The sequence below is a fragment of the Amblyomma mixtum genome, chromosome 2 (assembly GCF_055824585.1).
Source record: "Amblyomma mixtum isolate Tamu chromosome 2, ASM5582458v1, whole genome shotgun sequence".
Classification (NCBI taxonomy): domain Eukaryota; kingdom Metazoa; phylum Arthropoda; class Arachnida; order Ixodida; family Ixodidae; genus Amblyomma; species Amblyomma mixtum.
In genome coordinates, this window is record NC_143013.1 from 116848945 (window position 1) to 116860500 (window position 11556).

Sequence of the window (11556 nt, forward strand, 5' to 3'; positions counted from 1 at the left end):
TTGTAGTGCCCTTTCGTTCGCGCAAGGCAGCAGAAAAGGGGTGTTATTATTTTTGTTCGTGACGCGAAAAGCGACCGGACTTATCTCGATTGATCACAGCCATGAAGAGCTGCATCTACGTGTTTCCAGATTAGTCTAGATGATCTCGACCTGTTATCTCGAAGCTTCCTTGCCGGCTTTAAATTGAACGATGCCGCCAGCAGCGGGCATTCGTAGTTCGACGACTGACGAGCATGTTTTTTGCTTATGCCGTCGCCGAGTGATTCAGTTCTTTTGCGGGCGCAAGTCAGCCGAAATAAAGAGCTTCGTTTGCAAGGCTTGTAGCTGTTTTCCTGACTGCTGGATTGCCGTCACTACAACGTGACAATATTATAATAGCTTTCGTTGCAAAAAAAGGCTATAGTGTATCCTTGCACCACGGCTATCATACTTTATGGCATAGGGATTTTTTTTTACATTAATTTATTTATTTTGTGGTCTTGATCAATTTAAAATATTACTGAATATGTTATCGCTTAAAGCTAATTGATTAGAAAAGCAGAAGAAAAAACAACCGCATGCCACCGGTGGGATCCGAACCCACGACCTCTGAATTACGCGTCCGGTGCTCTACCTCTGAGCTATGGCGACGCCTGTCAAATCTTCTGCTTCCGGGGGTATTTATGTTTACAAATAACCTAACCTTGAGTGTGTTCATCAGCGGTTATGGCAGCCTTGACGCCATAGGAAGCATAAGAGGGTTCTCACACAGCTTCCACCCTCGCCGTGCGATGACGTTCTACGTCACACCAGCGGTAACTCACGACATTCTACGTCCGCCGCTTATGAACGTGGGTGGCGCTGATGAACACTTTCAAAGTTAGGTTCTTTGTAAACATAAATACCCCCGGAAGCAGAAGATTTCACACCCGTCGCCGTAGCTCAGAGGTAGAGCACCGGACGCGTAATTCGGAGGTCGTAGTTTCGGATCCCACCGGCGGCATGTGGTTGTTTTTTCTTCTGCTTTTCAAATCAATTAGCTTTAAGCGATAACATATTCAGTATTATTCGAAATTGATCAACACCACAAAATAAATAAATTAATGTAAAAAAATCCGCTGTGTCCTTTGGTGTCTGTGACTGTTGGCTTCTGGCATAGTGAATTTCAAGAAAAAAAAAGGTTATATTTTTTTTTCAACGGTGTTATACATAGAGGTTACAAATGGAAGACAGGTAGCTCTAAGTTTATTAGACAGCAACCTGCTTAGAGCCTCAGCATTATGAGCCAGTAGTAAATTCTATCTTGTGGGACTGCACAAGAGTAAAATCTAACCAGATAAGAGGATCCGCGGGAATAAATGTTAGAATATCAGAAAACAGTGTGCCACCTTTGTAGATTCTCCGAGCCTAAATGCATGCAAACCTAGATTCAAATGTCTGAAGAACAGGAATCTATTCTCAGAAAATAATGGTCCAATCATTTGATGAGTGATAGGCACATTGGTAACAGCACGCCACGCTCTTTCTTGGTGAACAGAAAGGTAGTTAATGTTTCACACTAACGTGCTTCCTCGCAAGAGAAAACGGAAGTTTAAGCCAAATAAAAATATGCACTAGGGCAATGTCACTGATTCTCAAATACAATGATTAACTGTGGCCGCCCAACTCAGTTAGAGAGAACTAGGAGGTGCCGTAAATTCGCCCCTACAATCGGAGAACTCGCGCTTCCCGTGGGCGCTTTGACCAGAAAATATCGCCCAGCTCTCGTGACCCAACATCCTGTTAAAAAAAATGCGGCGACATAAAAAGAACAGAAAAAAGAAAAGTTGTCCTAAAATAATGTTTATGTTTAGGTTTCTGGTTTGTATGTGTTGTACATCTCATCATCACGCCTTCCATCATTCGACTGAATGCACGTTGTATTCCTGTCTCTCACTCTGTATCACCCACTCCTGCCTTACATTCAGGCTGGTAGTATTGTCACGTTGTAGTGGCGGCTGTCCAGCGGTCAGGAAGACACCAGCAAGACTTGCAAACGAAGCTCTTTATTTGGGCTGACTAACGCCCGCAAAAGAACTGAATCACTCGGCGGCGGCGTAAGCAACAAACGTGCTAGTCAGTCGTCGAACTACGAATGCCAGCTGCTCGCGGAAACGTTCAGTTTAAAGCCGGCAAGGACACTTCGAGAGAACAGGTCGAAATCGTCTAGAGTAATCTGGAAACACGTAGATGCAGCTTGGCATGGCTATTATCCATCGAGATTAGTCCGGTCGCTTCTCGCGTCACGAACAAAAATGATAACACCCCTTTCCTGCTCTCTTGCGCGAACGAAAGGGCACTACAATGATACGCGGCATTGCCCCCCTCCCAAAGAAGCATCGTCTCGATGCTTTAAATTGAAAATAAGCACGGAGAATGCAAACTTCGAGTCCTTTAGCGTTCATAATATGGCTTCAGGCGTACGACATGTACGACTTCCGGGCGTGTGCGGCGTCGATGAGATGCTTTCGTGCCGTCGGGGATGGCTTCATAGTCGAGGTCACCGATGCGATGGAGAACCCTGTACGGGCCAAAGTAGCGTCGCAGTAACTTTTCACTCAATCCACGGCGGCGAACTGGCGTCCATATCCAAACACGATCAGCTGGCTTGTAATGCGTGTCTCGTCGGCGCAGATTGTAGCGTCGGGCGTCGGTGTGCTGCTCGTCTTGAATGCGAAGACGCGCAAGTCTTCGGGCTTCCTCGGCGGGATGAAGGTAGGCGGCGACGTCGAGGCTGCCTTCGTCGGAAACGTGCGGGATCATTGCGTCGAGTGTTGTCGTGGGCTTCCTGCCGTATACCAGCTGGAAGGGGGTAAACCTGGTTGTCTCCTGGACGGCAGTATTATAGGCGAAGATCACGTAGGGCAGAATGGAGTCCCACGTCTTGTGTTTGGCATCGTTGTACATGGAGAGCATGTCTGCGATGGTCTTGTTCAGACGCTCTGTGAGCCAGTTGGTTTGCGGATGATAGGCAGTTGTCCTCGGATGGCTTGTCTGGCTGTAGTTTAAAATAGCTTGCGTCAGCTCCGCAGTAAATGCCGTTCCTCTGTATGTGATGAGCACTTCGGGGGCGCCGTGTCGCAGGAGAGTTTATTCGACAAAAAATTGTGCGACTTCTGTTGCGGTACCACTAGGCAACGCTTTTGCTTCGGCGTAGCGGGTCATGTAGTCGGTGGCCACGATGATCCACTTGTTACCTGATGATGAAGTCGGAAAGGGGCCGAGGAGGCCTATCCCTATTTGTTGAAAAGGAAGGCTGGGAGGAAAGAGACTTTAATGGATAATGGAGAGGTCTGCCTGGTTATGGGCCTGGCATGCTACTCCAGTGTTGAAAAAGCTTAGTTGGCGGTGGTATGGGGTTCAGGATTCCGGCTGGTCTGGTCGGAGGCGTTTTGCGTCACTGACACTGACGGCACGTTTTCACGTAATGGGAAACGTGTGTAGCTAGCCGCGGCCAATACTACTTCTCCTGGATGCGGTGCAACGTCCGAGCAATCCCGAGATGCCCTGCAGTCGGCTCATCATGACATGCCTGCATGATTTCTTGCCTGATATTTCTCGGCACGACAAGAAGATGCACTGTCCTGTTGGGTGCGAAGTTCTTCTTCAGGAGGACATTATTGTGAAGGACGAAGGACGACAGTTGCCGATTGAACTTTCAGGGAGGCGATGTGGTCTTGCCTTTCAGATAATCAACTAGGCTTTGCAACTCAGGATCCGAGCGCTGCTGCTACGCGAAAGTGCTGGTTGGTTGGTTGGCCTCAAGTAGAATGGCACATACCCACTACGGGGGAGTGGCCAAGACACAGGCGGTGAACGGTTGGAATGATTAGGAGTTTTAGAGGAAAAGGAGTATTAATAGGGTATAGGCTGACGGATTGGACGACGCAACGAAAGGGGTCCTGTTAGCTGGGAGATCGAAGATGGGAAGACGGCTTTATGTGCAAATATGAATGCATCAAAGTGCTGGCTCTTACCAGCTCTAAGAAAGCGTTGCCGTCTTCCTCTTCCGGTGCTGTGTCGACGGGGGCTCGCGACAAGCAGTCTGCGTCGGAATGCTTGCGACCAGATTTGTAGACTACAGTTATGTCGAATTCTTGAAGGTGCAGGCTCCAACGAGCAAGGGGGCCGGAGGGATCTCTCAAATTGGCTAGCCAGCACAGAGGATGTGATCGCTCACAACCTCTAATGGTCGTCCGTACAGGTAGGGGCGAAATTTCGACGTGGCCCAAATAATGGCGAGACATTCTTTCTCAGTGGTCGAATAGTCGGCCTCGGCTTTCGACAGTGAACGGCTAGCGTGCGCGATAGCTTTCTCCTGTCTTCTATTTTGCTGAACGAGGACCGCCCCTAAGCCCACACTGCTTGCATTGGTATGGATTTCGGTTTCGGCGTTTTCATCAAAGTGCCCGAGCAAAGCAGGGGACTGTAAGCGGCCCTTAAGCTCTTGAAAGCTTCTTTTTGTGGCCTTTCCCATTTAAAAGGCACGTCAGCCTTGGTAAGTTGGGTCAAAGGTTCAGCGATGCGCGAAAAGTTCTTGACGAATCGTCGGTAATAAGCGCACAATGAAAGGAATCTGCGTATAGCTTTCTTGTCATTAGGCTGTGGAAATTCTGCGATCGCAGCCGTTTTCTGGGGGTCTGGGCGAATTCCATCCTTGCTTACGACGTGAACAAGGAACAGCAGGTCTTCGTAGGCGAAGTGGCACTTCCCTGGTTTCAGTGTTGCACTAATGTAACCACATCTGCCCTGTACAGCGGGGCACATTCCCCGTCAAGCCTCTTTTTGGCTTTTTGTATGTGCCCACCCAACATCACGATGTTAAAATAAAGCTTGATTTGATTTGATTTGATTTGATTTGATTTGATTTGATTTGATTTGAAGACTTGAAATTTTCCAGCACTACCGAAGCCTTCTGAGGTGGTCTTGAGGAGAAGACAACAACGTCGTCTAAGTTTACTAGGCAAATTTGCCACTTCAAGCCTGCGAGCACCGTATCCATTACTCGCTCGGCCGTCGCTGGGGCAGAGAAGAGGCCGAATGGCATCACCTTGAACTCGAAGAGTCCGTCTGGCGTGATGAAGGCAGTCTTTTCGCGATCTCTTTCGTTAACTTCAATTTGCCAGTAGCCGCTCTTCAGGTCCATCGATGAGTACTTAGCGTTGCACAGCCGATCCAGTGTGTCGTCGATGCGGGGGAGGTGGTAGAGATCCTTCTTCGTAATGCTGTTCAGGCGGCGGTAATCGACGCAAAAGCGAAGGGGGCAGTCTTTCTTTTTCACTAGGACGACTGGTGCTGCCCAGGGGCTCCTCGATGGCTGGATGACGTCGTCACGAAGAATTTCCTCAACTTGCTTGCGGATAGCTTGGCGTTCTAGCGGCGATGCGCGGTAGGGGCTCTGTCGCAGTGGTCGGGCGTGTTCGTCTGTGACAATGCGGTGCTTGGCAAGCCTGGTTCGTCGCACATTCGATGCTGATGAGAAGCAGTCACTGTACTTTTGAAGAAGACTACGTATTTGGTGTTGTCTGGATTGGTTAATGCTGGATTGATATCAAACGTGGGTTGATGGCCTTGGTCAGATGGTTCTACGGGTTGGTCAGGTAGGGAAAATATGCCTCTTATGTCTGCCAGCTCGTCGAGAAAAGCAATCGTCGTACCTTTGTTTAGATGCCGGTATTCTTCGGTGAAGTTAGTTAGCAGCACTTGGGCTTGGCCATTCCGGATTTGGGCGACTCCCCTTGCGACGCCCAGTCGTCGATGCAGGAATAACTGGGTGTTCCCCTCGACGACGCCTTCGGCAGTTTCGATGTCTGCAGTACCTATGCAGGCGAGGACACATGATCGGGGCGGCACCCTCAATGCTTCGTCGATAACGTTTAAGGCAACGTGATGAGTCGCTGTCGTCGTGGCTGTGCTGATATGCGTCTGCGTTCGAGTCACGTGAGAACCGTGACGTGATTGCCTGTATATATTTGGCTGCAATAAGGGGACGGGCGTGACGAATCGTGGCTACGGCCGTTTATCTGTTTTTTCAGCCAGCGTCCGCTCCGGCGGACGCGGTTGTTGCTGCGACGCGCGCCTTTTGCTTTCTTTTTCTCTTTCTGTGATCGTATAACTCTCCTCTATCTGCACGTGGCAGCGGTGCTGGCTCGGCTGGAGCCAGTTGGCAGGCCCGTGCAATTTCCTTTTCATTCTTCTCTCAGTCGCAGCAACAGCAACAACGGACGGGCGTCTTTCGCTCTGGGCTTGGACACGGACCTCGCTTCTTCTCTATGCGTTTCCGCTCGGTCGGAACGCTCTCCCCGATAGCGGCCGGACGCCGCTACGACATGGTGTCAGAAGTATAAAGCTGGTACCTGGGAGAGAAGCAGAGCGTCGAGAGATGGACGGAGCCAAAATCTTCACAGCACAGGGCCTTCAAGAGCCACCACCGCTGGACTTCGACAATACATCGGAGTGGCCGGCATGGATTCAGCATTTCGATGACTATCGCGTTCATTCGGGCCTCAATGAACGCTCAGAGGAAGCACAGGTACGAACGCTTCTCTACTCCATGGGACGGCAAGCTCGGGATATTTTTGCCACTTTCGGTCTCGCGGATGAGGACTCGAAGAGGTTCGACGTCGTGAAAGAGAAGTTCGACACATATTTCATAAAAGAGGTCTACGTCGTGTACGAGAGCGCTTGCTTTCCCAAGCGACATCAAATGCCCGGTGAGTCAGTAGACCAGTTCATGACGGCGTTGCATGTCTTAGGAGACCGGTGAGATTTTGGAGAACTTAAGCAAGGACTTATCAGAGACAGGTTCCTCGTCGGACTGACAGACGAAAAACTCTCAGAGTCGCTACAGATGGACTCTAAGCTGACTCTTGCGTCCGCCGTTGCAAAAGCAAGCCTTAAAGAGAGGGTCCAGCAGCAGCAGGAACTCCTTCGCAACTCCACGGCAGACCAAGCTTCTAAGGTATAACTCTTCCCTGTGAAAATAGGACAGTTGGCTCCGCAATAACAGTCGACGCCGTGGGACGTAATAAAAAGCCTCAACGTTGGAACGCGAGCTATTTAGTGCGTCATGACGGACGCTGCATCTACTGCGGTAACGCCCTGCATCCACGAACATTTTGCCCAGCGAGGACAGTTAAGTGCAATTACTGCGGCGTAAAGGGACACTTTGCTAAAGCGTGCATCGAAAAGTCTTCCACGGGCAACCAACGCAAGGTACGAGTTTTTTCTGTGCAGGCGGACATGGGACAAATTTTGGTGGGAGAGATTGGAACGCCAGGTGTAAAAGCGCGATACATTCAAGTATGTGTTAACTCTGTTCCAGTGTTTGCAAAAGTTGACACTTGGGCCGAAGTTACCGCGCTTCCGTCATATTTTCCTGGTCTCCCTGTTGAATTAACGAGAGCAAACGAGGTTTTGTCAGGCGCGAGTGGTTCACGCCTAAATTTTTTGGGCAAATTCGAGGCAGAAATTGCTTGGAAGGGGAAACGTTCTCGCCAAACATGTTATGTCGTCAGCCCGCTACTACATGTTCTTCTCGGTTTGCCCGTTCTGGAGGCACTAGGAGCCGTGACGTTTCTCGATTCAGTCGCGAAGAAGGAATCTACCGGTAGCGTTCCAGGCCCCGAAGTTTGCAGTAACCTGGGTGAAATGCCAGGAGAGTATCAGATTCGGCTTCGCCCAGACGCGGTTCCTTATGCTATAACTGTTCCACGCAGAATTCTAATGGGCCTTTTTCCAGTCGAGATTACTAGCCTCGCTCCCAGCAGTCCCTAGGCCGCGTCCACCATTTTGGAGGGCAGAGCGTACGCGCGGACGGATAGCACTGCGTTGATCCGTGTGAGCACTGCGTTCCTCAGTCTCTGGCCGAACAATGCCCAACACTTGTGCGGCTGTAGGCTGCACTAACCGTCGCGGGAGGGAAGGTGTGAGGTTTTTTCGCTTTCCTTCGGAGCGGTACTACTCGCAGCGCAGGAAAAGATGGGTCGTCGCTGTGCGTCGGGTTTCCCCCGATGGCTCACCATGGGAGCCGTGAGAACATGACCGCATCTGCAGCGATCGTTTCTCTACAGGTGCGTAAAACTTTCTTCAGAATGTGTTGCTGCTTTCTAACCGTTCTCGTATTTCCGCGCAGCCAGTTAAAATATCACAGACTGCGTCTGAGTTAGGCTAGGCTACGATATTTTCTCGGCACATACAGGGTGGTCCAAAATATGGGATCGAATGGGCGTTATTCGTAAAGTTGACGGGCCTACGGAGTGGTGTGCCGGCATAGTACCAGTGGTAAAGCCGAGTGGGGAACGTTACCTTAATGAATTCTTCATGCAGTGAACTTCGTCAGCCCATTTGTCGGACTATGCACTCCATCATTCCATAGGTTACATCAATACTCGCCATTGCATCCTTAGCACCCATTTCATGGCAGCATTTTATCTTCGTTTTTTTTTACCTCTTCCACACTGCTCTCCTTCTGTCTTTATCTCCCAAATTCCCCTCCCTACGCAGAGTAGCATGCCAGCGATTTTTTAACGCCGGCTAAATTCTCTGTATTTCATTAAAGAGTCTCTCTCTCTCTGGGGATGTCAGGATCTGTGTAGACCTTACACAACTGAATAAGTGCGTTCTACGAGAGAAGTTCGCCCTCACCACAGTGAATCAAGCTCTAGGTTCTATAGCCGGTGCAAAACGTTTTTCTAAACTGGGCGCAAATTCTGGTTTCTATCAAGTAAGCAAGGTTTCGGAGGAATTTACTATCGTTCGGGTGGTACTGTTTCACCAGGTTACCTTTCGGAATTACTTCAGCACCTGAGTATTTCCAGAAATTGGATTGGATTGGGGCAAACTTTATTTGTGCCTGCAGTTGGGCGCTCGCGCGCCCCGACGAGGGCTTACGTCGTCTACGAGGCTGCCGTTACTCGGCGCGGGTCACCGCTCGCCGTTGCCGGCTCGCTGGGTCCCTGCCTTTCGAGCGCCCCGAGGACCTGCTGGACGGCCCATAGCTGTTGGTCATGGTCGTTGCTCTTCGCGGCTGCCTCCAGCCGCGGCGGGATTGTTCCTGATCTTGCTTCCTTTGGATTTCTGATGCAGTCCCACAAGATGTGCGTGTGATCTGCCGGATCCCTCCGGCAGACTCTACACGTATCGGTCGGGTAGGTCTCGGGGTACATGCGATGCATCAGTCCCGGGCTCGGTAGCGATCCGGTCTGGAGCTGTCTCAGTAGTACCGCCTCCGCTCGACTCAGCCTCGGGTGCGGGGGTGGGAGAGTCCTGCGAGCCAGGCGGTAGGCCTTCGTGATTTCGCTGTAGTCGGTAATGCGGTCCTTGGCTCCGAACCACGTCGGACGATGTGTTGCCGGGTATTTCCAGAAGAGAATCTCCGAAATCCTGGCATGCATGCCTGGAGTCGTCAACGTAATGGACGATATTTTAGCCTTTGGAAACAATAAGCAACAACATAATTCTAGACTTGCAAAGGTCTTGTCCAGGTTGGCAGAATCCAACGTTACGTTAAACAAATCCAAGTGTGTCTTCGGTGTTAAAAGGCTTTAGGTCATGTTCTTGGTGAGGAAGGCGTACAACCCGATCCACCTAAGGTAAATGCTGTGAAAGAAATGAAGCCACCGAGCAATGTAGCGGACTTGCGCAGCATTCTGGGCATGGCAAACCATTTGGGGCGGTTCTTGCCGCACCTTGCTCACATTGCAGCTCCTTTGCGCGAACTTTTGCATAAAGATAGGGCCTGGATATGGGGCCCAGCGCAGAACACTGCGTTCGAAAAAGTGAAATCTCTCATCTGCTCCGCGAAGTGCATGGCTTTGTACGACCCTCGCCTTCCCACGATTCTATCGGCAGACGCTTCGTCTTTCGGCCTGGGCGCAGTCCTTTCTCAAACGCAACCGAACGGTGAGCGACGCCCAGTAGCGTTCGCCTCGCGTTCCCTCACGAAAACTGAGGAGCGCTACGCGCAGCTAGAGAAGGAGGCGTTAGCCTTGACTTGGGCTGCCGAAAGATTCCATGAATACCTCAGCGGTCTGGACATACTCTTCGAAACGGACCATAAGCCTCTTGTTTCCTTACTAGGAAAAATGCCTGTTGATATGGCCCCGCAAAGAATTCAACGGTTCGGATTGCGGCTCATGCGCTATCGTTTTGAGGTAGTCTATGTTCCGGGAAAAAACTTCGTCACTGCCGACGCTCTTTCGCGAGCGCCAATCACTGGAGACAAGCGAATAGCCGGAGAATTGACTGTGTCTGAAGTTTCTTCCTATGCAAAATCGTGCATTGAGGGACTGGAAACCGGAGATAATTTCCTGAAAAAGAGTGAGAAAGGCTCAAGAAACCGATGCAGTTTGCAAAGCCCTCCGATTGTTGTGTCGCCAAGGCTGGCCAGAAAAACCGAGGCTTCCTTCCCATCTCGCCCCTTATTGGCAAGAGCGCGCCTTATAGTGGAAGGCAACGGGTTGCTTTTAAAAGTAACCAGACTCGTAGTGCCTCAGTCCCTGAGAAAAGAAGTGCTAGAAAAGTTGCACGACGGGCATCAAGGCATTTCTAGAAGCCGAGCATTGGCTAAAGGGTTGCCTTGGTGGCCAGGCCTTACCGAACAACTTGCGCAGCAGGTGAAAGATTGTGTAACTTGCGCGCGATGTGCTGGTTAGAATGCAGAGCCGTTGATGCCCACGGCTACTATGAATTTTGCATGGGAAAGCGTTGGTGTAGACTTGTGCGTTATCAACAATCGTCACTATTTAGTGCTGGTCGATTATCTGTCTCGCTAGCCGGAAATTGCGCTTCTGCCTTCAACTACAGCTCTAACTGTTATAGAAAATATGAAGAGCATTTTTGCTCGTCATGGCATTCCGGAAACGGTAGTGGCAGATAATGGACCGCAATTTTCATGCTCTGAGTTTGAAACTTTTGATGTTGAGTATGGTTTCAGTCACGTAACTGTAAGCCCAAGGCACCCGCAAGCTAATGGGGAAGTGGAAAGAATGGTGCAAACAATCAAGCGTCTGATACTTAAATCGAACGACTCCTACCTCGCACTTCTCGCATACAGGGCGACACCAGGAGTGCTGGGCTACAGTCCTGCAAAAATCCTGATGGGTCGACGCCTAAGGACTCGCGTTCCGATGGCACCTCAGCTGCGGGGCCCGACACAGAGTAGAATGACTGATGTTACAGCTAAGGATCATTCGAATCGAAAATTGCAAGCGCGTTACTAGAACAAACGCCATCGTACTAGGGATCTCATCCGTTGAAGGTCGGTGATGCTGTGTGGGTTCAAGACTTGAAAACCAGGACCACTGTAGTCTGTGCTGCAGCTACCCCGCGGTCCTTCGTAGTACGCACAGAAAAAGGCGCTCAGTTGCGCCGCAATCGACGAATGTTAAACTGCTTGCCAATTGTTGGGAAAGCAAACGGAAGTTATGAGTTCCCCAATGAGCATGGTCAGGAGGAGTTAAGTGGGTCAGTCAGGGACGCGCCTGCCAGGGCAAACAGCTGTGCGGCCGAGGCAAAAGCCGAACGACAGGTTCCTTC

The 11556-nt window shown here is 50.4% G+C and overlaps 1 pseudogene; it reads left to right on the forward strand.

The window, feature by feature from the left end:
* The first annotated feature begins 6236 nt into the window (after positions 1-6236).
* On the forward strand, positions 6237-11182 carry LOC149360686 (uncharacterized; annotated as a pseudogene).
* Positions 11183-11556: the final 374 nt, after the last annotated feature.